At 39.7% G+C, this 27,497-nt stretch overlaps 1 long non-coding RNA gene across 1 annotated transcript in view; it reads left to right on the top strand.

Annotated features, from left to right (window-relative positions):
• Window positions 1-3,168: 3,168 nt before the first annotated feature.
• The window catches only part of LOC133253408 (uncharacterized), a 217,679-nt gene continuing 193,350 nt past the window's right edge, over window positions 3,169-27,497 (top strand). The window contains exon 1 of the long non-coding RNA XR_009738295.1: window positions 3,169-3,312. This is a non-coding gene — a long non-coding RNA (uncharacterized LOC133253408). The remainder of the gene's footprint in view (window positions 3,313-27,497) is intronic.

Below are 27,497 nucleotides of genomic sequence, written 5' to 3'. Positions count from 1 at the left end.
AATAGAGTTTTACCAAGAGAACGCACTGGTCATAGCAAACATCCTCTTCCAACAACACAAGAGAAGACTCTACACATGGACATCACCAGATGGTCAACACTGAAATCAGATCGATTATATTCTTTGCATCAAAGATGGAGAAGCTCTATACAGTCAGCAAAAACAAGACCGGCAGCTGACTGTGGCCCAGATCATGAACTCCTTATTGTTAAATTCAGACTTAAATTGAAGAAAGTAGGGAAAACCACTAGACCATTCAGGTATGACCTAAATCAAATCCCTTATGATTATACAGTGGAAGTCAGAAATAGATTTAAGGGACTAGATCTGAGAGACAGAGGGCCTGATGAACTATGGATGGAGGTCGTGACATTCTACAGGAGACAGGGAACAAGACCATCCCCAAGAAAAAGAAATACAAAAAAGCAAAATGGCTGTCTGAGGAGGCCTTACAAATAGCTGTGTAAAGAAGAGAAGCCAAAAGCAAAGAGAAAAGGAAAGATATAAGCATCTAAATGCAGAGTTCCAAAGAATATCAAGGAGAGATAAAAAAAAGCCTTCCTCAGTGATCAATGCAAAGAAATAGCGGAAAACAATACAATGGGAAAGACTCGAGATCTCTTCAAGAAAATTAGAGATACCAAGGGAACATTTCGTGCAAGGATGGGCTTGATAAAGGACAGAAATGGTATGGACCTAACAGAAGCAGAAGATATTAAGAAGAGGTGTCAAGAATACACAGAGGAACTGTACCAAAGGGGTCTTCACAACCCGGATGATCATGATGGTGTGACCACTCCCCTAGAACCAAACATCCTGGAATATGAAGTAAATGGGGCCTTAGGAAGCATCACTATGAACAAAGCTAGTGGAGGTGATGGAATTCTGGTTGACCTATCTCAAATCCTAAAAGATACCTCTGTGAAAATGCTGCAATATATGCCAGCAAATTTGCAAAACTCCGCAGTGGTCACAGGACTGGAAAAGGTCAGTTTTCATTCCAATCCCAAAGAAAGGCAATGCCAAAGAATGCTCAAACTACCACAAAATTGCACTTATCTCATATGCTAGCAAAGTAATGCTCAAAATTCTCCAAGCCAGGCTTCAGCAATACATGAACTGTGAACTTCCAGATGTTTAAGCTGGTTTTAGAAAAGACAGAGGAACCAGAGATCATTGCCAACATCCGCTGCTGTTGCTGCCGCTAAGTCGCTTCAGTCGTGTCTGACTCTGTGCGACCCCATAGATGGCAGCCTACCAGGCTCCCCTGTCCCTGGGATTCTCCAGGCAAGAACACTGGAGTGGGTTGCCATTTCCTTCTCCAATGCATGAAAGTGAAAAGTGAAAGTGAAGTCGCTCAGTCATGTCCAACTCTTAGCTACCCCATGGACTGCAGCCCACCAGGCTCCTCCATCCATGGGATTTTCCAGGCAAGAGTAGCCCATGGAAAAAGCAAGAGAGTTCCAGAAAAACATCTCTTTCTGCTTTATTGACTATGCCAAAGTCTTTGACTGTGTGGATCACAATCAACTGTGGAAAATTCTGAAAGAGATGGAACTACCAGACCACCTGATGTGCCTCTTGAGAAATCTGTATGCAGATCAGGAAGCAACAGTTAGAACTGGACATGGAACAACAGACGGGTTCCAAATAGGAAAAGGAGTTCGTCAAGGCTGTATATTGTCACCCTGCTTATTTAACTTGTATACAGTGTATGTCATGAGAAACGCTGGGGTGGAAGAAGCACAAGCTGGAATCAAGATTGCCTGGGAAAATATCAATACCTCAGATATGCAGATGACACCACCCTTATGGCAGAAAATGAAGAACTAAAGCACCTCTTGATGAAAGCGAAAGAGGAAAGTGAAAATGTTGGCTTAAATCTCAACATTCAGAAAACTAAGATCATGGCATCCTGTCCCAGCACTTCATGGTAAATAGACGGGGAAACAATGGAAACAGTGGCAGACTGTATTTTGAGGGGCTCCTAAATCACTGCAGATGGTGACTTTAGCCATGAAATTAAAAAGACACTTACTCCTTGGAAGGAAAGTTATGACCAATGTAGACAGCATATTGAAAAGCAGAGACATTACTTTGTCAACAAAGGTACATCTAGTCAAGGCTATGATTTTTCCAGTAGTCATGTATGGATGTGAGAATTGGACTGTAAAGAAAGCTGAGCACCAAAAAGTTGATGCTTTTGAACTGTGGTGTTGGAGAAGACTCTTGAGAGTCCCTTGGACTGCAAGGAAATCCAATCAGTTCATCCTAAAGGAGATCAGTCCTTTCTGTTCATTGGAAGGACTGATGTTGAAGCTGAAACCCCAATTCTTTGGTTACCTGATGCGAAGAGCTGACTCCTTGAAAAAGACCCTGATACTGGGAAAGATTGAGGGCAGCTGGAGAAGGGGACGACAGAGGATGAGATGGTTGGATGGCATCACCGACTCAATGGACATGACTTTGAGTGAACTCCGGGAGTTGGTGATGGACAGGGAGGCCCTGCATGCTCTAGTCTATGAGCTTGCAAAGAGTTGGGCAGGACTGAGTGACTGAACTGAACTGAAAATTATTTTGTCAGTTTATAATATATTTTTTTTATTATTTTCTGCACTGACATATGGTGTTCAGAGAGAAAAACTCCTAATTGCCTTGTTTACTGTTTTTTTGTTTTTTTTTGCTTTTAGAATAATGCCTGTAGTGTGGTAGTTATGCAAAATATATTTGTTGAATGAATGAATGGAGATTCACTTCAGATTAGATTCATGCTGGGCAAAGACTGAAAAATAACAAAAGTGTTTCTTGAAAACCATTTTAAATCATCTTAGTCCTGTGATTACTTTTAAGCTTTCCCTGTTCCAGGCCTCTATAGTATATAGAGGTTTACTCACAGCTTTACCTTGGAGCATAATCAGTCAAGTGATTGTTTTTGAGGAGTGAAATTTCACAATGGGTTGCATAATTTACATGATTATAACCTTTAGTGTTTGACTTTTTCTCAGAAGAGAGTTTTGTTAAAATAGGTATCTACATGTTGGCTTTCCTGGGACTGGTCAATCAGCTGATTACTTAGAACTCGTTTTTTTTTTTTTTCCCATCTTCTTAGTTTCATTCTCAATAATTCCAATCTAAAATTCACATTTTTTGCTGTTTTATTGAAGGGCACAAGAAACCCTCATATTCATCGAGCATTGGATTCCTAGTCACTGACAGGTTACTGGAATGACTGCGTCATCATTTCCACCAGGACCATCTTTTGACCTTTATGCCTGCTGGTACTGATTACCACTGGGTGGCACCTATTAGATGGTAAGGCAAAATGCTGGCTGATGGACTTTTTGCTTTTAATTTGTGAAGGAGTCATGGAAAAATTGTAAAATGAGTGTATAAAAGTCAAGGGCTGGTGAAATTTAAGTAATTTTTTTTAAAGATACATGAGAAAAGAAAATCATCAATATGTAATACGTAATGGTAACTTGCATTTCCTCAAAACAATGCATAACTCAAAAAACCATTGCATGTATGATAATTAAGCAATAGAAGTAGATTTTATCACTTGCCTACTGTGCTCTGGACTTTAGTTAGGTTAACGTTTTTAGTGAATATCTTGGTTATTTTATCATATGCGTCTTTGTTATTGAAATGGAAAAATCTAGATAAATGAGAGTTTCATTTAGTTGTATTAAGTTAAAATGAGAATTACTTTACTTTATCAGAGTAGCAAATACCTATGGTAATATATCAAATCGTACATAACTGCTTATAATAAACATCAACCATCCTTCTTTCTATTTCCAGCCAGATTCCATAAGGAAAACTTAAAAAAAAAAAAACTTTATAAAGCCATTATTTAAATACAGAAATATGAAATTATTTTGAGTTAAATAGATATGGTCTTTCTAGGAAGATTAATATGCAAAAATAATGTGATGTTGGCATGATTCTGTACACTTGTTTCAAACTACAATGGATACCTAGGAATGAAATCTTAGACATCTGTTAAAAATTCTCTTTAAATTGTGTACAAGATGCTTAAGCTTCTGGAAGTCCTTTCGTATAAGTAATTCAACTGGTAAAGAAGGGGTAGGGAAGAGGGAGAAAGAAGGAGAATGAGTGACAGGAAAGTCAAAGAACAGCAAGTGATGGAGAAATGGACAGAGAAGATCTTGGTGTTGATCTTCAGACTTCACTGTCTAGGATCTCTGGTCAGTCTATTCCTTACTAAGACTCTAAAGGCCACCAAAACCTGAGTTGGGGTGGGGAGGACAACTTGAAACTGAAAAACTATCAAATTCTACAACTGAATCCCTTGCTTTGAGAAGAAATTCATCAGAAGAGCCTCTGATGATTATCTGGTTTACTGATGAGATCATGGGATAGTAGGCATTGCATGGCCTGGGTAACTTGAATGTCTGCCTTTCTTACTAGTTATAGTTGCCCTGTGATTTCAGTTTTTTCCATTCACCACCTGTGGGCCAGCTTATCCTAGATAGATGGCATAGTCATGATTTGTGGATAAAATCACATTTGTGAATATGCAAAACTGCCTGTGAAGGCTTCTAATAAACTTTCTGGGAAAGAGTGTTGGTGGAATGCCCAGAGGACAGCCTCCATTTCTTTCAAGTCCCTAAACACACATGTTCTACAATTCATAGCTTGAGCAATGTCTATAGCATAGGGAAGGACTAGGCCCACATCTTCCCAGTTCTTACTTACATAAGAGTTGGTTTCTACTAGCCTAATATATGTACAGCTTATATTCAAGCTATAGAATGAAGGTAATTAATTAGAAATGGCATTCCCATCAATTCTGCAGTGATCATTTGCACACCATGAAATCCTCTTGCTCCAGACTCTTGAGAACCTGTTAGAACTCTCCTTCTGCATGATCTCATATGTGCACTCCAGGATTCCCCCATGAATTTCTCATATCCACTCACTCTGACTAACCTAAGATGGTTAATTTCTTAGTGCTTACCTGCCCAGGTTCTGTGTCTTTGCCTTGAGAACCTCTCTCCATATCTTGATATTGGGATATTTTGGCATCTTCTCTTAGCTGGTGCTTTTTTATTATCTTCTTTTTGTTTTTTAAGTTGAAGTATAGTTGATTTGCAGTGTTGTCTTAATTACTGCTGTACAGCAAAGTGATTCAGTGATAGCATACACACACACACACACACTCTTTTTTGAAAATGTTCTTTTCCATTATGATTTCTCACAGGATATCAGTATAGTTCTCTGTACTATGCTAACCCCAACCTCCCACTCTTCCCCCCGACCCCCCATCCCCTTAGGAACCACCAGTCTGTTCTCTGTGTGTCTGTATCTGTTTTCTAGATAGGTTCGTTTGTGTCATAGTTTAGATTCCATATGTAAGTTTTATGGTGTTTGTGTTTCTCTTTCTGATTTACTTTACTTAGTATGATAATGTCTGGTTGCATCCATGTTGCTGCAAATGGCACCATTTTGTTCCTTTTTATGGTTGAGTAGTATTCTTTTGAGTATTCTACTAAAAAAAACTAAGATCATGGCATCCTATTAAAAAAAACTAAGATCATGGCATCCGGTCCCATCATTTCATGGCAAACAGATGGAGAAAAAGTGGGAACAGTGACAGACTTTATTTTCTTGGGCTCCAAAATCACTGTGGACAGTGACTGCAGCCATGAAATTAAAAGAAACTTGATTCTTGGAAGAAAAGCTTTGACAAACCTAGACAGTGTATTAAAAAGCAGAGACATTAGTTTGCCTACAAAGGTCCATATAGTCAAAGCTATGGTTTTTCTAGTAGTTGCATATGAATGTGAGAGTTGGACAATAAAAAATGCTGAGCATCAAAGAATTGATGCTTTTGAACTGTGGTGTTGGAGAAGACTCTTGAGAGTCCCTTGGACTGCAAGAAGATCAAACCAGTCAATCCTAAAGGAAATCAACCTTGAATAGTTACTGGAAAGGTTGATGCTGAAGCTGAAGCTCTAATACTTTAGTCACCTGAAGCAAAGAGCTGACTCATTGAAAAAGACCCTGATGCTGGGAAAGATTGAAGGCAGGAGAAAGGGATGACAGAGGATGAGATGGTTGGTTGGCATCACTGACTCAATGGATGTGAGTTTGAGCAAGCTCTGGGAAACAATGAAGGACAGGGAAGCCTGGGGTGCTGCAGTCTGTGGGGTCTCAAAGAGTCAGATATGACTGAGTAACTGAACAACAATAATAATTATTTGGAGGGTCACAAAGTTTGTGAAGCATTGCAAATACATGGTTATGTTACAGACTCCTCTATCTGGATCAGTTTTTCTACTTGCATTGATACACATATGATCTCTTGTACCACGTTCCTGGTCAACTGGGATGAAAGCTGAGGTTACTGATATTTCTCCCAGCAATCTTGACTCCAGCTTGTGCTTCATCCAGCCCAGCAGTTCACATGATGTACTCTGCATTGAAGTTAAATAAGCAGGGTGACAATATACAACATTGACATACTCCTTTCCCAGTTTGGAATCAGTTCATTGTTCCTTGTCTGGTTCTAAGTATTGCTTCTTGACCTGCATATAGGTTTTGCAGGAAGCAGGTAGAATAGTCTGGTATTCCCATCTTTTTAGGAATTTTCCACAGTTTTTTGTGATCTACACAGTCAAAGGCTTTAAGGTAGTCAATGAAGCAGAAGTACTTGCTTTTCTGAAATTCTCTAGCTTTTTCTATGATCCAACAGATGTTGGCAGTTGAATATCTGGCTCCAAATAATTATATTTCAAATTACAACTCAGTATATGCTCAATATATATAACTGAGAACCTTATAAAATAATAAATAATACTGGAGAACAAGATGGTGGAGGAGTAGGTGGACATGGAGTACATCTCTCCAAGGATGCATCAGGAATGCACCTTCAGACACGGAAGTGCATGCAGAACACCAGCTGAGAGCGGACAGAAGTACCTGACCAGTGGAAAATAATATATAGAACCATGCAAAACTTAGTAGGATGAGGAACTAGGGGGAAAAACAGGAGTGTTAATAGGACTGGACCTACCCTCAGTAGGTGGGGGAACTGAAGCAGGGCTCCGATCCCCACACCGAGACAGTTGTCTGAGTCAAAGGAGAAACATTTAAGGCTGAGAGTGAAACAGCTGATTTGTGGCAGCCTAAATGGAATGAGAATCACACAGTCCTTTCCACAGCTGTACATACCCTGGACAGGAACGCTGGTCTCCTGGAAAGCACAGTGGCTGGGAGCTGGAGTTCAGGGATTATGGAGCAATCCCAGGGTAAGGGCTGCTATTGACTGTGGAGAGATGGATTGAGGGGATGTGAGGGAGGAGATTGTGGTGGGAAATGCCAGTGGAGGAAAGCCAGGCAGCCATGGAAGCAAGGTGATACTGCTGAGTCACGTGTTGGGGGTGGAGCCATCACTGAAGCCTCTCTCCCCACACCCGCCAGCATTGGCAGCTGAACAATAGAGAGGCTGGCCCATCAAGCGCCTGATGCACTCAACTACAGAGTAGGACCCTACCCAGAGTGCACCTTTCAGTGACTGATGCACCGATCTATAGAATAAGACCCCAGTCAGGGGGGCCCTTTATGTGCCTGATGTACCGAACAACAGAGAAGGACCCCAGGCAAGGGAGCCCTCTAAGTGCCTGAACAGACGGAGCTATGGAGAAAGACTGGCCAAAGAGGCCTTCTGATTGCCAGCTATAAGAGGCTCGAAAAGACTCTGATAGGGTCATAACTCCTGTGGCGGAGGCAGTCCATGTCCCTGCGCACTTGGTGCTGCCAGGGCCCCTGCAAGCCAAGCAGCTGTGCCACGTTCACACTCACCTCTCACTGGGGCACAGCTGCCACAGGCAAAAAAAGTCTTGCCATCTATGCACACAGGGTCACTTCAGTCATGTCTGACTCTTTGCGACCCAGTAGACTGTGGCCTGCCAGGCTTCTCTGTCAGAGAAGGGGCAAGAATACTGGCCAATACTGGTTGCCATACCTTTCTAGAGCACTATATTTCTTGCTTCCCTAGCTGCAACTCCCCTGAGTACCTGGTGCTGTCAGAATCCCTGCAACACAAGCAGCTGCACCACCTCCACACCCGGCCCTCACGGGGGCAAGCCCAAACCCTCTAGAGCAGCCTCAGAAGCTAAACCCCAGTGGACGACCCACATGTAGAAGTGGAAATAAAACCATAATTGAAACCCAGGGGCAGTGTGGCTAAGGAAGAAGACCCAAAACTTTCCCACCAGCTGTACAAGCTGTAGATTAAATTCACGCAATCAACTAAGCAGACTCTGTGTCTATGGAATATATAAAAGGTCATTGAGAGCTCCCACAAAAGAAAACAGAGGCAAGAACACATAAGAATAGGACCAGCTTAGAATCTAAGCTGCCCCCACGTTAGGTCCAGAGATCAGCAGTGTTGATGGGCATTCTAGGGAGGTGAGGTGGACTGTGATTCCCAGCAAGGGAAAGGACCCTGATAGCAGTGACTCAAGAAAAATATTTATTATTCTTATTTTTTGACTTGTTCTGTAGAATCTTTTGGATTTTTTATTTCTTTTTTCCCCCTTTCCCCCCTCCCTGTTGTAGTTGTCGATTTTATTGGCACTAAGAAATCCAACTAAGCTTTTGAGCGTTTTTTTTCTCAGTCATGTTTTTTATTGTTATCATAAAACTTTGCCTCTACATTGGGCTTTTGAAGTTCTGTGGAGTTTTCCTCTTTTTTTTTCTTTTCTCTTTTCTAATTTTAATCTTTTAAACCTATAATTTTTTCTACATTTATTCCTTTGTTTGCTTTAACTACTGTTCTTTTCCCCTTGCAGTTAATCTTTAATGTATATAAATCTTCTTTATCTACCTCTATTTAACTTTGCATAACTATTCTTTCATTTCTTTCTCTGCTTTCCTCTCAACATATTTGTTAGTTTTATTTTCATTACTTTATTCCCCAATTGGCACCTTGCTTTAGTTTTGTTTTCCATTTTATGCTTTAATTAGTTTTGTTCTGGTAGATATAATTTTTGGTTTCTTTTGTTCACCAGGTCAATCTATTGTACTTTATTTTTGTTGGACTGTTTTGCTTTTGCTTATGGGTGTATATGTATATGTGTACATTCAGTCACAGTTTCTATTGTTGTTATAAACCTCTGCCTCTACATTAGGCTTTTGCCATTCTGTGGAGTTTTCCTTTATTCTTTTTTCTTCTGTTTTTTTTTTTTTTCTTTTCTCTTTATTATAGTTTTTAATTTTTTAAACCTATTATATTTTTTCTACATTTATTCCTTTGTTTGCCTTTCCTACTCTTCTTTTTCCCTTGCAGTTAATCTTTAATGTGTATAAATCTTCTTCATCTACCTCTGTTTAACTTTGCATATCTATTCTTTCTTTCCTTTCCTCTCAACATATTTGTTAGTTTTGTGTTCATTGCTTTATTCCCCACTTGGCACCTTGCTTTAGCTTTGTTTTCCAGTTTGTGCTTAAGTTAGTTTTGTTCTTAACTGGTAAATATAATTTTTTATTTCCTTTGTTCACCAGGTCAATCTACTGTACTTTATTTTTGTTCAACTGCTTTCACTTTGCTCATGGGTGTATATGTATATGTGTATATTCCATTATTTTAATTATTATTTGCCTGATTTTGTAACTGCCATTTATCTGGGGTTCATTTTTGGTTTCTCATTTTTGGATATTTATTTTAATCTCACTTAGTCAAGGCTGTGGTTTTTCCAGTAGTCATGTGTGGATGTGAGAGTTGGACTATAAAGACAGCTGAGCATGGAAGAATTGATGCTTTTGAACTGTGGTGTTAGAGAAGACTCTTTTCAGTCCCTTGGACTGCAAGGAGATCCAACCAGTCCATTCTAAAGGAGATCAGCGTTCATTGGTAGAACTAATTTTGAAGCTGAAACTCCAATACTTTGGCCACCTGATGCAAAGAGCTGACTCATTTGAAAAGACCCTGATGCTTGGAAAGATTGAGGGCAGGAGGAGAAGGGGATGACAGAGGATGAGATGGTTGGATGGCATCACTGACACAATGGACATGGGTTTGGGTAAACTCTGGGAGTCGGTGATGGACAGGGAGGCCTGCCGTGCTGCCATCTTGAAATCATATCAAGCATCTTTTTGGACCAAAATGCTATGAAGCTAGATATCAACTATAAGAAAAAAAAACTGTAAGAAACACAAACATATGGAGATTAAACAACACATTTGTAAATAACCAACAGGTTGCTAAAGAAATCAAAAGGGAAATCAAAAATTTCTAGAAACAAATGACAATGAAAACACAACTCAAAACCTATGGGATGCAGCAAAAACAGTCCTAAGAGGGAAGTTTATAGCGATACAATCCAACCTCAAGAAACAAGAAAAACATCGAATAGACATCCTAACTGTACACATAAAACAATTGGAAAAATAAGAACAAAAAATCCCAAAAATTAGTAAAATGAAAGAAATCATAAAAATCCTAGCAGAAATAAATGGAAAAGAAATGAAAGAAATGTAAAGACTAATAAAACTAAAAGCTGGTTCTTTGAAAAGATAAACAAAATTGACAAACCTTTAGCCAGACTCATCAAGAAAAAAAAGAGAAGAATCAAATCAACAAATTAGAAATGAAAAAGGAAAGGTTACAACAGACAATGAAGAGATACAAAGGATTATGAGACTATTATAAACAACTATATGGCAATAAAATAGATAACCTGGAAGAAATGGACAGATTCTTAGAAAAGTTCAGTCTTCCAAGACTGAACCAGGAAGAAATATAAATCATGAACAACCCAATCACAAGCACCAAAATTGAAGCTGTGATCAAAAGTCTGCCAAAAAACAAAAGTCCAGGACCAGATGGCTTCACAGAAGAATTCTATCGAACATTTAGAGAAGAGCTAATGTGTATCCTTCTAAAACTCTTTAAAAAAATTGCAGAGAACACTTCCAAATTCATTCTTCAAGGTCACCATCACCCTGATACCAAAACCAGACAAAGACAACACAAAAAAAGAAAACTACAGGCCAATATCACTGATGACCATAGATGCAAAAATCCTCAACAAAATTTTAGCAAGCAGAATTCAACAACACATCAAAAAGCTCATACACCATGATCAAGTTGGGTTTATTCCAGGGATGCAAGGAATCTTCAATATACACAATTTATGCAAATCAATCAATGTGATACAGCACATTAACAAAATTGAAAGAGGAAAACCATATGATAATCTCAGTAGATGCAGAAAAAGTCTTTGACAAAATTCAGCACCCATTTATGATTAAAACTCTTCAAAAAATGGGCATAGAATGGAACCTACCTCAACATAGTAAAGGCCATATATGATAAGCCTACAGCAAACATTCTCAATGGTGAAAAAACTGAAAGCATTCCCCCTAAGATCAGGAACTAGACAAGGGTGTCCACTTTTGCCACTATTATTCAATATAGTTCTGGAAGTCCTAGCTATAGCAATCAGAGAAGAAAAAGAAATAAAAGGAATCCAGATCAGAAGTGAAGAAGTAAAGCTCTCACTGTTTGCAGATGACATGATACTATACATAGAAAACCCTAAAGATAGTATCAGAAAATTACTAGAGCTAATCAGTGAATTTAGCAAAGTTGCAGGACACAAAATCAATACACAGAAGTCACTTGCATTTCTATATACTAACAATGAAAAACCAGAAATTGAAGGAATCAATCCCATTCACCATTGCTCACAAAAAGAATTAAATATCTAGGAATAAACTTACCTTGGAGAAGGCAATGGCACCCCACTCCAGTACTCTTGCCTGGAAAATCCCATGGAGGGTGGAGCCTGGAAGGCTGTAGTCCATAGGGTCCCTGAGGGTCGGACAAGACTGAGCGACTTCACTTTCACTTTTCACTTTCATGAATTGGAGAAGGAAATGGCAACCCACTCCAGTGTTCTTGCCTGGAGAATCCCAGGGATGGGAAGCCTGGTGGGCTGCCGTCTGTAGGGTCACACAGAGTCGGACACAACTGAAGTGACTTAGCAGCAGCAAGGAGACAAAAGCTCTATACACAGAAAATTATAAGACAGTGATGAAAGATATCAGATGGGGAAATAGTGGAAACAGTGACAGACTTTATTTTCTTGGGCTCCAAAATCACTGCAGATGGTGACTGCAGCTATGAAATTAAAAGACACTTACTCCTTGGAAGAAAAGGTATGACTAACCCAGACAGCATATTAAAAAGCAGAGACGTTGCTTTGCCAACAAAGGTCCGTCTAGTCAAGGCTATGGTTTTTCCAGTGGTCATGTATGGATGTGAGAGTTGGACTGTGAAGAAAGCTGAATGCCAAAGGATTGATGCTTTTGAACTGTGGTGTTGGAGAAGACTCTTGAGAGTCCCTTGGACTGCAAGAAGACCCAACCAGTCTATCCTAAAGGAAATCAGTCCTGAACATTCATCGGAAGGACTGATACTGAAGCTCAAACTCTAGTCTTTTGGCCACCTGATGTGAAGAACTGTCTCATTGGAAAAGACCCTGATGCTAGGAAAGATTGAAGGCATGAGGAGAAGGGGATGACAAAGGATGAGATGGTTGGATGGCATCACCAACTCAGTAGACAGAAGTTTGAGTAAACTCTTGGAGTTGTCAATGAACAGGGAGGCCTTGTGTGCTGAAGTCCATGGGGGTGAAAAAAGTCAGACACGACTGAGTGACTGAACTGAACTGATGAAAGAAATCAAAGATTACATAAACAGATGGAGCTATATTCCATGTTCCTGGGTAGGAAGAATCAATATTGTGAAAATGACTACACTACCAAATGCAATCTACAGATTTAATGCTATCTGTATCAAATTACCAATGGCGTTTTTCACAGAACTAGAACAAAAAATTTCACAATTCATATGGAAACCCCAAAACCCCCGAATAGCCAAAGCAGTCTTGAGAAAGAAGAATGGAGCTGGAGGAATCAACCTTCCTGACTTCAGATTATACTACAAAGCTACAGTCATGAAGACGGTATGGTACTGGTACAAAAATAGAAATATAGAACAATGGAACAAGATAGAAAGCCCAGAGATAAACTCATGCACCTATGGGTACCTTATTTTTGACAAAGGAGGCAAGAATATACAATGGGGCAAAGACAGCCTCTTCAATAAATGATGCTGGGATAACTGGACAGCTACATGTAAAAGAATGAAATTAGAACACTTCTTAACACTATACACAAAGATAAACTCAAACTGGATTGAAGACCTAAATGTAAGACCAGAAACTATACAACTCTTAGAGGAAAATATAGGTAGAACACTCGATGACATAAATCAAAGCATGATTCCCTATGACCCACCTCCTAGAGTAATGTAAATAAAAACAAAAGTAAACAAGTGGGACCTGATTAAACTTAAAATCTTTTGCACAGCAAAGGAAACTATAAGCAAGGTGAAGACAGCTCTCAGAATGGGAGAAAATAATAGCAAATGAATAACTGACAGAGGATTAATTTCCAAAATATACAAGCAGCTCATACAACTCAATACCAGAAAAACAAACAACCCAATCAAAAAATGGGAGAAATACCTAAACAGATGTTTCTCCAAAGAAGACATACAGATGGTTAATAAACACATGAAAAGATTCTCAATGTCGCTCATTATTAGAGAAATGCAAATCAAAACTACAATGAGATATCACCTCACACCAGTCAGAATGGCCCTCATCAAAAATCTACAAACAATAAATGCTGAAGAGGGTGTAGAGAAAAGGGAATGCTCTTGCACTATTGGTGGGAATGTAAATTGATACAGCCACTATGGAAGATGGTATGGAGATTCCTTAAAAAACTAGGAATAAAACCACCATACAACCCAGCAATCCCACTCCTAGGTGTATACCCTGAGGAAACCAAAATTGAAAGAGACACATGTATCCCATTGTTCATTGTAGCACTATTTACAATAGCTAGAACATGGAAGCAACTTAGATGTCCATTGACAGATGAATGGATAAAGAAGTTGTGCATATACACAATGGACTCAGCCATAAAAAGGAACACATTTGAGTCAGTTTTGATGAGGTGGATGAATCTGGAACCTATTATACAGAGTGAAGTGAGTCAGAAAGAGAAAGATAAATACTGTATTCTAACACATATATTCAGTCCTGAATATTCATTGGAAGGACGGATACTGAAGCTGAAACTCCAGTACTTTGGCTACCTGATGTGAAGAAGTGACTCATTTGAAAAGACCCTAATGCTGGGAAAGATTGAAGGTGGGAGGAGAAGGGAATGACAGAGGATGAGATGGTTGGATGGCATCACCGACTCAATGGACATGAGTTTGAGTGAACTCAGGAAGTTGGTGATGGACAGGGAGGCCTGTCATGCTGCAGTCCATGGGGTTGCAAAGAGTTGGACCTGACTGAATGAGTGAACTGAACTGAATGCATACATAATGGAATTAAAAAAAAAATGGTACTGAAGAATATATTTACAGGACAGCAATGGAGAAACAGACATAGAAAATAGACTTCTGGACATGGAGAGGAGGAAAGGGTGAGATGTATGGAAAGAGTAACATGGAAATTAAATTACCATATGTAAAATAGATAGCTAACTGGAATTTGCTATATGGCTCAGGAAACTCAAACAGGGGCTCTGTATCAACCTAGAGGGGTGGGATGGTGAGGGAGATGAGAGGGAGTTTGAAAAGGGAGGGGATAAATGTATACCTATGGCTGATTCATGTTGAGATTTGACAGAAAACAGCAAAACTCTGTAAAGCAATTATCCTTCAATAAAAAATAAATTAATACAAAAATAGATAAATAATACTTTAGTACCTATGAAAAAGTAAAAACACAGCAGTTAATTTAAATCTAAACATTTATTAACATAGAAAACTCTTTAAAAATGCAAAACATGATCAACAGCAATAAGAAAAATGTGACCGTTGACTCTCCAGATGGGTTTCATTGCCCACTAATAATTTATAACTCTCAGTTTGAAACAAACGGATCTTAAATATATGGAGAAGCATCTCCTTTTCACTCAGGCATTGCCATTTCCCTTTGGTTATCTTTTTACTTTATGTTCAAGCACAAAGAGCCTTCATACTCCTGGAGTAAGTTCACCTAGGCGTATAGTTTTGCTTTTGACTTAGCTGAGCAAGAGACCACCTAAAAGAAAATGTGCATTGTAAAGGGCTCTCTAAGCTTGTAGAATGAGATCTAGTCTTAAATCTGTGAAAGATAACAACAATCTTAGTGTCATCTATCACTGGTAATATTGCTCATTGCCCTGACCAATGCAGTACAAGGACATTTTCATTTTTATCTCTTATCTCTTCCTCACATTCAGGGTAACGTGCTTACAATTCCCTTTTTTGCCAGTGCATACACATCTTCACAACAATCTCAGCTTTGTATAATTTACTCTGCCAGAAAGCAATGGGAGGGAAGTCAGGACTCTTGAGTTTCCTTTGGAACAGTTTCTCTGTGTTCCCTGCCCTCTTTCAAGCTTCTCTTTCAAGTTACTTTCCTGAAGTAAGATGGATTCACTCATTCATTTATCAAACGTGTACCCAGAACATTTCTGTTTCCAACTACTCTGACAAATGAGACAGGTAAGATTCTTGCTCTCAGGAGTGGCTGAGCAGACAATTGGGCTTCCCTGGTGGCTTGCTGCTGCTGCTGCTAAGTTGCTTCAGTTGTGTCTGACTCTGTGTGACCCCATAGACGGCAGCCTATGGTGTTCTCCAGGCAAGAACACTGGAGTGGGTTGCCATTTCCTTCTCCAATGCATGAAAGTGAAAAGTGAAAGTGAAGTCACTCAGTCGTGTCTGACTCTTAGTGACCTCTTGGACTGCAGCCTACCAGGCTCCTCCATCCATGGGATTTTCCAGGCAAGAGTACTGGAGTGGGGTGCCACTTCCTTCTCTGCCCTGGTGGCTTAGACAGTAAAGAATCTGCCTGCAATGTGGGAGACCTAGGTTGGGTCCCTGGGTTGAGCAGACAATTAGCAGGTATTAACAGTGAAATGTGATGCTTATCATAGCAGGGGACACAGAGAGTCACAAGCAGGGCATGGACATAGTCCAGGTGTGAGAGAAGGGACCCTTGAAGAAGGGACTTTTTAGCTGGAGACCCTGAAGAATAGTATATAAAGTGTCTGCAAGGATTAGATTATTCTAAGTAAGGAGATGAATCTTAGAAATGTCAGAGGTGAGAGACTCTGGCCCTGTGTGAGCTTTGCAGGGAACCAACAGCAACCAGGAGGTCTGGTGCGAAGGAGACTTGGAGACTGAGGCAAAGCACATTTTGCTCGGCTTTCAATAAGCCAGGTTGAGAACACTTAGATGTCTTTATGGCCAATAAGAATGGAAATCCATTACAGTGCTTTAAGTGAGGGAGTGACAGAGCCATATTTATGTTTTGGAAAGATCATTTTAGCCTCGGTGTGGGGAATGACTTGGTCAGGATTTAGTGTTTGATTGCATTGAGGGTGAAGGAAAGGGAAGAAGCAACAATAGCTTGCCTTGTCAAGTCAATAAAGTTATGAGCAATTAAATTGCCTTCTTCGGCCTGGGAAGGGACTAAGTGTACGTACCTGGGGAAGAGCTGATCAGTTAGAAAGGTTTTTTTTTTTTTTTTCCTTTCATGTCTTTCTTTCTACCCTCAAACAAATCACTATATTCTTGACTCTTAAATTATCCTTCTTGTCTGCAAATGCTCTGCCTTGGACCAAAATGTCTAAACAAACTCTATTCCAGAGGAGCACTTGCCTGCGGTAATTAGGACAGCGTGTTTCACTCAGTGGGACTGTCAAAGCCTGGCTGTTAATTAGGCCTCAGGTAGCACCCCACCCCCACCGCAGGCCCACCTCCTCCTCCTTTTCTTAGAAACTCAAGACACTTAGCAGGTGGGGCCTAATTTATCCTCCCAGGATTACTGGGAGGCAAGTCAGTGTGGGCCTGTCTGCATCTGCATCTGTGTTTTCCTGTTGAGGACACGGAAAAACAGGGTGGGCAAGCAGTGCTTGCTCTGTTATCCAGTCAGGCGGCCAGTTCTTTTCCAGAACTTGGAAGAGAACCAAGAAGCATATGTCCTGCTCTTTGTTTAATGAGAGTGGTGATTTTCACCCTGGGACCTGTCCCCAGATTCAGCACAGGAGTGCAAGGGTTACATAGGGCCCAAGGGGAAAGCTGAGTGGGGGGACTCAGGGCTTCTCATTCCTCCAAATTCCCTTTTAATATTCTGCCTAAGAAATTGTACATGTGAAATTAAAACAGAGTGTTTACTTCAGAGATTTCCCAAGGTGAATCCATTTTGAATTATAGAAGAGCAGGCATTAAAACCAACCCAGTTCTCTTAACTGCTTGTCTAGTTCTTTTTGTGTGTATGTACATCGTGTTTCAGACTGTATTAGACATGTCTTGACCTAGTTGTCTTACCCAGTTCAGTTCAGTTCAGTCGCTCAGTCGTGTCCAACTCTGCACAACGCCATGAATCGCAGCACGCCAGGCCTCCCTGTCCATCACCAACTCCCGGAGTTCACTCAGACTGCCGTCCATCGAGTCAGTGATGCCATCCAGCCATCTCATCCTCTGTCGTCCCCTTCTCCTCCTGCCCCCAATCCCTCCCAGCATCAGAGTCTTTTCCAATGAGTCAGCTCTTCTCATGAGGTGGCCAAAGTACTGGAGTTTCAGCTTTAGCATCATTCCTTCCAAAGAAATCCTAGGGTTGATCTCCTTTAGAATGGACAGCTTGGATCTCCTTGCAGTCCAAGGGACTCTCAAGAGTCTTCTACAACACCACAGTTCAAAAGCATCAATTCTTTGGCGCTCAGCTTTCTTCACAGTCCAATTCTCACATCCATACATGACCACTGGAAAAACAATAGCCTTGACTAGATGAACCTTTGTTGGCAAAGTAATGTCTCTGCTTTTGAATATGCTATCTAGGTTGGTCATAACTTTTCTTCCAAGGAGTAAGCGTCTTTTAATTTCATGGTTGCAGTCACCATCTGCAGTGATTTTGGAGCCCCTCAAAATAGAGTCTGACACTGTTTCCACTGTTTCCTCATCTATTCCCCATGAAGTGATGCGACCAGATGCCATGATCTTCGTTTTCTGAATGTTGAGTTTTAAGCCAACTTTTTCACTCTCATCTTTCACCTTCATGAAGAGGCTTTTTAGTTCCTCTTCACTTTCTGCCATAAGGGTGGTATGATCTGCATATCTGAGGTTATTGATATTTCACCCGGCAATCTTGATGCCAGCTTGTGCTTCTTCAAGCCCAGCGTTTCTCATGATGTACTCTGAATATAAGTTAAATAAGCAGGGTGACAATATACAGCCTTGACGTACTCCTTTTCCTATTTGGAACCAGTATGTTGTTCCATGTAGAGTTCTAACTATTACTTCTGACCTGCATACAAATTTCTCAAGAGGCAGATCAGGTGCTCTGGTATTCCCATCTCTTTCAGAATTTTCCACAGTTTATTGTGATCCACACAGTCAAAGGCTTTGGCATAGTCAATAAAGCAGAAATAGATGTTTTTCTGGAACTCTCTTGCTTTTTCCATGATCCAGCGGATGTTGGCAATTTGATCTCTGGTTCCTCTGCCTTTTCTAAAACCAGCTTGAACATCTGGAAGTTCATAGTTCATGTATTGCTGAAGCCTGGCTTAGAGAATTTTGAGCATTACTTTACTAGCGTGTGAGATGAGTGCAATTGTGTGGTAGTTTGAGTATTCTTTGGCATTGCCTTTCTTAGGGATTGGAATACAAACTGACCTTTTCCAGTCCTGTGGCCACTGCTGAGTTTTCCAAATTTGCTGGCATATTGAGTGCAGCACTTCCACAGCATCATCTTTCAGGATTTGAAATAGCTCAACTGGAATTCTATCACCTCCACTAGCTTTGTTCATAGTGATGCTTTCTAAGGCCCACTTGACTTCACATTCCAGGTTATCTGGCTCTAGGTGAGTGATCACACCATCGTGATTATCTGGGTTGTGAAGATCTTTTTTATACAATTCTTCTGTGTATTCTTGCCACCTCTTCTTCATATATTCTGCTTCTGTTAGGTCCATACCATTTCTATCCTTTATTGAGCCCATCTTTGCATGAAATGTTCCTTTCGTATCTCTGATTTTCTTGCAGAGATCTCTAGTCTTTCCTATTCTGTTGTTTTCCTCTATTTCTTTGCATTGATTGCTAAGGAAGGCTTTCTTATCTCTCCTTGCTATTCTTTGGAATTATGCATTCGGATACTTATATCGTTCCTTTTCTCCTTGCTTTTCACTTCTTTTCTTTTCACAGCTATTTGTAAGGCCTCGCCAGACAGCCATTTTGCTTTTTTTGCATTTCTTTTCCATGGAGATGGTCTTGATCCCTGTCTCCTGTACACTGTCACCAACCTCCATCCATAGTTTTTCAGGCACTCTATCTATCAGATCTAGGCCCTTAAGTCTATTTCTCACTTCCACTGTATAATCATAAGGGATTTGATTTAGGTCATACCTGAATGGTCTAGTGGTTTTCCCTACTTTCTTCAGTTTCGGTCTGAATTTGGCAATAAGGAGTTCATGATCTGAGCCATAGTCAGCTCCCGGTCTTGTTTTTGCTGACTGTATACAGCTTCTCCATCTTTGGCTCCAAAGAATATAATCAATCTGATTTTGGTGTTGACCATCTGGTGATATCCATGTGTAGAGTCTTCTCTTGTGTTGTTGGAAGAGGATGTTTGCTATGACCAGTGCATTTTCTTGGCAAAACTCTATTAGTCTTTGCCCTGCTTCATTCCATATTCTAAGGCCAAATTTGCCTGTTACTCCAGGTGTTTCTGGACTTCCTACTTTTGCATTCCAGTCCCCTATAATGAAAAGGACATCTTTTTGGGGTGTTAGTTCTAAAAGGTCTTGTAGGTCTTCATAGAACCATTCAACTTCAGCTTCTTCAGTGTTACTGGTTGGGGCACAGACTTGGATTACTGTGATATTGAATGGTTTGCCTTGGAAACGAACAGAGATCATTGTGTCATTTTTGAGATTGCATCCAAGTACTGCATTTTGGACTCTTTTGTTGACCGTGATGGATACTCCATTTCTTCTGAGGGATTCCTGCCCGCAGTAGTAGATATAATGGTCATCTGAGTTAAATTCACCCATTCCAGTCCATTTTAGTTCACTGATTCTTAGAATGTCAATGTTCACTCTTGCCATCTCTTATTTGACCACTTCCAATTTGTCTTGATTCATGGACCTGACATTCCAGGTTCCTATGCACTATTGCTCTTTACAGCATCGGACCTTGCTTCTATCATGTCACATCCAGAGCTGGGTATTGTTTTTGCTTTGGCTCCATCCCTTCATTCTTTCTGGAGTTATTTCTCCACTGATCTCCAGTAGCATATTGGGCACTTACTGACCTGCGGAGTTCGTCTTTCAATATCCTATTATTTTGCCTTTTCATACTGTTCATGGGGTTCTCAAGGCAAGAATACCAAAGTGGTTTGCCATTCCCTTCTCCAGTGGACCACATTCTGTCCAACCACCCAAGGATTGACCAACTCTGGAATTTCATGCTAGGTTGGGCAGAAGTGTATATCCTAACTTGTAAGGAAGCATGTGACGGTGAGAGTGGGAGTGTAAGAAAAAAAAAAAAAAGTGATGTGAAAGGCGTCCTTCAACACACGCTCATCATACAGTTAATACCTTAGCATCTGTGTTAGTCAGGACTCTCCAGAGAAATAGAATCAATAGGAGATAGGTAGATAATAAGCAATTGGTTCATGAAAGCTTTTCAGGTCCAGTTTGCAGGTGGACAAGCAAACTGGAGACCCAAGAAGAGAGCCAGTGTGCAAGTTCAAGGGCCATCAGGCAGGAAAAGCCAGTGTTGTAGATGAAGTCCAATGGCAGTCTGGTGGTGAATTCTCTCTTACTTAAGGGTTGGTAGATGGTAGTCTTTTTTCTTTTCAGGCCTTCAGCTAATTGGATGAGTTGGATGAGGCCCGCCCACATTACAGAGGACACTATGCTTTACTTTACCAATTGAAGTATTAATCTCATCTCAAAGTATCCTCATAGGAACACCCAGAACAATGCTTGACCAAAATCTGAGAACTCTATGGCCCAGTCAAGTTGACATAAAATGAACCATTGCAACATCCTTCAACACAGTGGTATTTTGAATATCCTTCAACTTGCCCCTAACACATAGGTAGTATCTTGAGTATCCTTCAACTCATGCTTAATGCTCAGTATCTTGAACATTCTTCAATTTGGAAACAACATACAGATAGTATCTTGAACTTGCTTCCCACATAGGATCGAACCAGAATGTCAGTTACTCATTTGCATCTGAATTTTAAAAAGCATATATATTTAAAAAGTGAAAATGATCACAAGATAAAAACTTCGAGTTATAAGATAAATGAGTAATGGGGATGTGATGTACAGCTTGGTCACAATAATTAGCAATACCACATTGTATGATTGAAAGTTGCTAAAAGAGGTAGATATTAAAAGTTCTCATCATAAAAATAAAATTCATAATTTTATTCATAAAAAAAAGTGAGATAGAATTTAATTTGCTTTCACTGATTGACATTGTTGTTTATTGAACTGCTTGTTAGGCTCCAAACCACTTGAGAGCAGGGATCATGTCTTCATATCATATACACATTGTGCATGCTGAATAAGCAGTGACCTGAGCTGGCTTGACCATCAGGTTCTTTGCCAAGAAGGATGCTACTCCTGAGATTTCAGTCATTGGCCTCCCTAACATGTTTCAGTCGCTTGGAACTTGCTGAAAAATTATCCTTTGGGCTTTAAATTTCATGCTTGATTTCATCCAAAAGGTGAGTTTTTTTGGTTGAATGTTGAGAGAAAGATTTGTTCAGCTGTTTCTGACACTTGGGCAGCTGAAGAAGAAGAAAAAGAAGCCGACCATCAGTTTTATGCCATAAAAATCATTTAAGATTATTTTTGCACATGAATAACTCCAGTGTAGACTGAATTTAAAATTTGAAACTTTCCATGCATCTGCATCTCACAGGGGAAGAAGTGGGGTTATTTTGGAAATTTTTTTTTTTTTAATTACATATCCATAGCAGCTTCAAGTGACCAAAAATGTGCTTTGTACATGCAGATCTCAGATTTAAGGAACTGTTTCCATGATTCTGTTTGGTAAATGCATAATAGCTCTATCCAACACTTACTGTATGGCTTTTTGTAGATTTGATTATAAATTTGTTTAAGGTTAGGGATACTACATCGTGTGTCAACAAGAAGGAGTTGAAGCCTTTTTACCCTTGTTTTTACTGCTTTCTAAACCCATGTTCTTTATTTCTCGTGCTCAGGGAAGGTTAAGCTTTTCTTTTACTTAGTAAATCTCAGCCCCGAGCCCTCTTTGTTTTTGGTTCCTTGTTCTTCTGGAGTCCAATCTTGCTATACTCCATCCCCTTGTTTACATATGTCATACTACCTGCCTTCAACACTAGACTGTAAGCTTTCTTTCTAGGTCAGAGACAGTGTTTCATTTGCTTTTGCTTGAGTATCTAACTGCAGCTCTGCTGTTATTAGGCACTCACTGGATAAATGGATGATCGAAAGCAGGTATCTGTACAGGCTGGTAGTAGGACCTCTGATATGGAAAAGCTCTGGACCTCTAGTCTGGTCTGCTGCCAAGCTGATTCTGCTTTCTGCTTGTCATTGGAACAGAATGTATTATAAGTGCTCATGAGGGCTTTGTTTTTTTTCACTTCTGTGCTTATTTTCAAAATACAAACTATTCTCATGATTCTTACCCCTCCTCCATTAAGAATCTTCCTTACTCATGGTACACACATTTTTGTCACATTTGACCTTTTTAGTTTATATTAGAAAAATAATAAAGCCATTTGAGTTTTCCAAATATGTAATATTGTGATGCTGAGCATACTTTAAAAGCTATTCGTCCCTCATCTTTGTTACTTCAAGAAGCAGATATGTCCCCCAGAGTGGGGACAGGATATGTCATTCAATCACCTGTGTCCCCGTGCTCCTGCCCATGAGAATGAAGGCTTTTAACATCATCAGAAATAGTAGCTACACAGGAAGCTCACTTTTGAGTTCTGTTTTCATGTTTAATTATCCTTGCAGTAAGGAAGCTCTGATCTTAATCCCTGTGGTTGCATATCCTCTAATATTGCATTCTGAGAACAGCTGTTCACTGTCCCTTGTCCTAAGTGTCGATGTAGATAAAGAAAGTTAATGAGTTTGCTGCTTGGTCTTCTTTCTTTCTAGATTAAAAGACCCCCTAGCCTCTTAAATTTTGTGCCCATGGGACTGATTCATAGACTCTTTAATTAATTTTAGTTGATACTCTCTCTGTTTTTCAATATTTCTCCATTTTTGGTCTTTTCTTCAAACACTGCCCTAAAACATCTCACCAAAGCTCAGTGACATGGAGAAACAGCTTAGCTTTCTCTCTAGAGTGGAAAAGTTAGAACCCAGGGATGGAATGACTGCCTGAAGCCTCATAAAAACTCATGGAAGTGGATGGAGTCAAGGAACTCACTGATAGGTGAAGGAATCAAGTGAAGAAATCAAGAAAAAGGGATTTGACTCTGTCACCTCCCTGCTGTGTCACTTATCTGTCATTTGAGAAGTGGAAATAATGATACTGCATATTCTGCCCCTTTCTTAGAGATATTAACAAGTTCATAAGTGACCATAAGAAATAATGGGAAGTTGTAAAGCTCTATACAGAGGGTTGTTGGAACCTGAGGGAAAGAGTGCAATGTCTTCAGAAGGTAAACAGAAAGTTCAAAGTGCAATGAAGGAGAATTTAAGCAGCGGAAATGAGATTGGTGATTTGTTGCAGTAAATCCTTGGTAGAGATTCTCTGAGTAATCAAACCCAGTCAAGATGATCAGGTGGAAAATTAGGAAAAACATTTTACAAAGTTCCTCTGTGTCCACTGTATGGTTAAATTAATGTATTATTTAAAATTTTTATGTGCAAAAGAAATAGTCTTTTTCTCCCTCACAAAGGGAGTCTTCCTGTTCAGAAGTATTAAATGGTCTGCCCAAGACAGTACAACCATTGGAGGCAAAAGCTTGGACAAGGACCTTCTGTCTCCTTATCTTCTCAATTTTATTTTTGTTTCCTTCAAGAGTTCGAAGTGTAATGAACATGAATCTGTGAATACCACTGAGACTGCAATTTCAGTTCAGTTCAGTTCAGTTGCTCAGTTCAGTTCAGTTCAGTCGCTCAGTTGTGTCCGACTCTGCACAACCCCATGAATCGTGCAGAACGCCAGGCCTCTCTGTCTATCACCAACTCCCGGAGTTCACTCAAACTCATGTCCATCAAGTCAGTGGTGCCATCCAGTCATCTCATCCTCTGTCGTCCCCTTCTCCTCCTGCCCCCAATCCCTCCCAGCATCAGAGTCTTCCAATGAGTCAACTCTTCGCATGAGGTGGCCAAAGTACTGGAGTTTCAGCTTTAGCTTTAGTTCCAAAGAACACCCAGGACTGATCTCCTTTAGGATGGACTGATCTCCTTTAGGATCTCCTTGCAGTCCAAGGGACTCTCAAGAGTCTTCTCCAACACCACAGTTCAAAAGCATCAACTCTTCAGTGTTCAGCTTTCTTCACAGTCCAACTCTCACATCCATACATGACTACTGGAAAAACCATAGCCTTGACTAGATGGACCTTTGTTGGCAAAGTAATGTCTCTGATTTTTAATATGCCGTCTAGGTTCGTCATAACTTTCCTTCCAAGGAGTTAAGTGTCTTTTAATTTCATGGCTGCAGTCACCATCTGCAGTGATAAAGTTAATAGAAACATCTCTCTCTTTACATAGCAATACTTGGGCAGACTTCCTTATACATTAAACTCTTGAAGATTGAATTATTATGTGTCAATACCTCAGAGCCAGTATCCTCACAAACAGACTTTTCTGGCAAAGTCAAAAACTAACTAAACCATGGTGACCTCAGCAAGATTCTAATGCCTCTTGAAGGCTAGATTGGTGGTCAGCCCTCCACCTGTGACATCTACCTACTCTCTTTACTTGCAACTACCACAGTGATATTACTTTTGTCTCTAAGTATACTTTTGCTAAAATTATAGAATTTTAGATTGTAACCCTATTACTCCCATTCTAGTTAGCCTAATAAATTAAGGGATTATCATCCAAGTAGTGACAGAAATTAGATTTGAACCCAGGTCTCTTGTGTTCCATTTGAGCTTCCTCTTCTTTTTTCCACAGTATCTGTTTCTTATAATCTACCTGCTTTTGGGGGTTTGTTTTGGCAAGGGGGAGTTTCTTATAGCAAATACTTTGTCTCCATCATCTATGACTTATTCTAGTCTTTAAAATGTGGGTAATAATGCTTACCTCCTATGGATGCCATGAGAATGAAATGACAGAAGAAAAACACAGGGAACCTTGCTTAGGATATAGTAGATGTTAAATAAACACTATTTTCCATTCAGTTCTTTACTCAAGGTATATTCTCAGACATTTCTATAATGAACTTGGTTTCATTACTTTTCTCCACTAGACTAGAAGCCAGTGGTCTCTATCTTTGTCTGTAATTGGAATCTCCTGGGGAACTTTAAAAGATACTGATGCTGATGCTGGGGTGGGCCTCATTCCCAGAGGTTCTGATTTAACTTCTCCGGTGGCAGAGATAGTCCTTGAATATTAGTACTTAAAATCTCTCCAGATAATTTGAATGTGCAGCCAAGGGCTGAGGAGCAGGCCTCACCACCAAAGTATTGTAAAGGCTGTGTTTTTGTTTTACTCATCTTTGCAACCCTAGGATCAGTAGAGCCTCTCAGTGTGAGCACTGAGATTTGGGTTACTTGGAGGGACATAAATGGCCATATATTTCTCATTCCTCCTTTTGTTAATTCATTCAAATAATTCCATCTTATTCCAGCTTGTTTGTCCCTCTGATTTAGTCTAAGCTATTTTATAGTTTACCAAATCATTCTTTCTGGAATGATACATTCCTGGAGTACACCATTCTTTTCCTTTTAGTGTTTGTTTGTTTCTAATCTCAGGCTTTCAGGAAATTTGGAAATTCAATATTTGTCAATCAAAATTAATGAACTCATGGAAGACAGAAAGAGAAATACCGTATGACATCCCTTATGTATGGAATCTAAAAAGGAATAATACAAATGAACTTTTTTACAAAACAGAAAGAGTCTCGCAGACTTGAAGAACAAACGTATGCTTGTCAGGGGGAAGGATGGGGGAGGAATAGTTAGGGAGTTTCAGATGGACAGGTGTACATCTATTTAAAATAGATAACCAACAAGGGCCTACTGTATAGCATAGGGAACTCTGCTCAATGTTATGTGGCAGTCTGGATGGAGGGGAGTTTGGGGGTGAATGTATATGAATGGCTGCGTCTCTTTGCTTTTCACCTGAAACTGTCACAACATTGTTAGTTGGGTATACCCCAATACAAAATAAAAAGTGAAAGAATGAGCACATAAAGTCTTTTGCCCAGGCATAAAAAAGAAATTAATGAATTCATGCATTTATCCATAGTGGTGATAAGCATTTATTGAGCCTCTGAAATATGTTGTGCTGGGCAAATGAGATACAAAGATGAACAAGATGAAAACTGTTTTCAGAGTGTAGCAAGTCTATTGGTAAAATGAACATGTTAACAAATCATTGTACTATCACCTGGTAAGGGCTTTGAGAGAGGTATTACCCTTTCCATTGCCCATCAACAGCTGCTGTTTTTTCCATATCTCTTTGGTTTAGTTTTTCTCCAGTTTGTGTGTGTGTGTATACACACATATGGTGTATATATATTATATGTATGGGTATACACACACACATATAGTATCACTTTGAATCTGGATGGAATCATTTATGGAAGTAGTTGGAGACAGACATACAAACCAATAAATAAGCGAAATGGCTAAGAAGTCATTCTGGTGCACAGCCTGATGCTCTCCAGATAAAACCCTAGAAGACTATTTGTCTTTGTCCCTATCACAGGAGCATTTTACCATGACATTTTAATAGCATTGATTATTTATAGAAAAGATTTATTTCTATTCTCAGTCCTTTTCCATTAAAACATGAAGTGTTTTTAAATTATGCAAACTTTCAGAAGTCTCTTTCCTAATCAGGGGGAAAATTCTTGGCAATTGGGAAAATTAAACTTCTTTCCTTATCTTCTGACTGAATTATACCATCCACCTGCTTTCCTGGAGGGCCCCTTGGGATACTTTAATTTTGGATGACAAGGCTGGAGGATGGGCTCCATTTAGCCAGTGAAAATCAAATATTATACTCTGGGGCAGAAATAATAGAAAAATATTATTCTAAGCTTTTTTTAGACCTCATCCATTCAATAGGTAATTGGCCAGTATGACTCATTTTAAGCTTAAAGCTAAGTTAAAAGCACTTAGTATATGAGATTGATTAGTCAATCATCTTGCAAGCCTCTTTCAGAATGGGATAAAAAAAAAAAGTGGTTTTTTGTTTTT

The sequence above is a fragment of the Bos javanicus genome, chromosome 8 (genome assembly GCF_032452875.1).
Source record: "Bos javanicus breed banteng chromosome 8, ARS-OSU_banteng_1.0, whole genome shotgun sequence".
Classification (NCBI taxonomy): domain Eukaryota; kingdom Metazoa; phylum Chordata; class Mammalia; order Artiodactyla; family Bovidae; genus Bos; species Bos javanicus.
The sequence above is the reverse complement of the archived record's forward strand: the minus strand, read 5'-3'. Positions and strand labels throughout refer to the sequence as shown.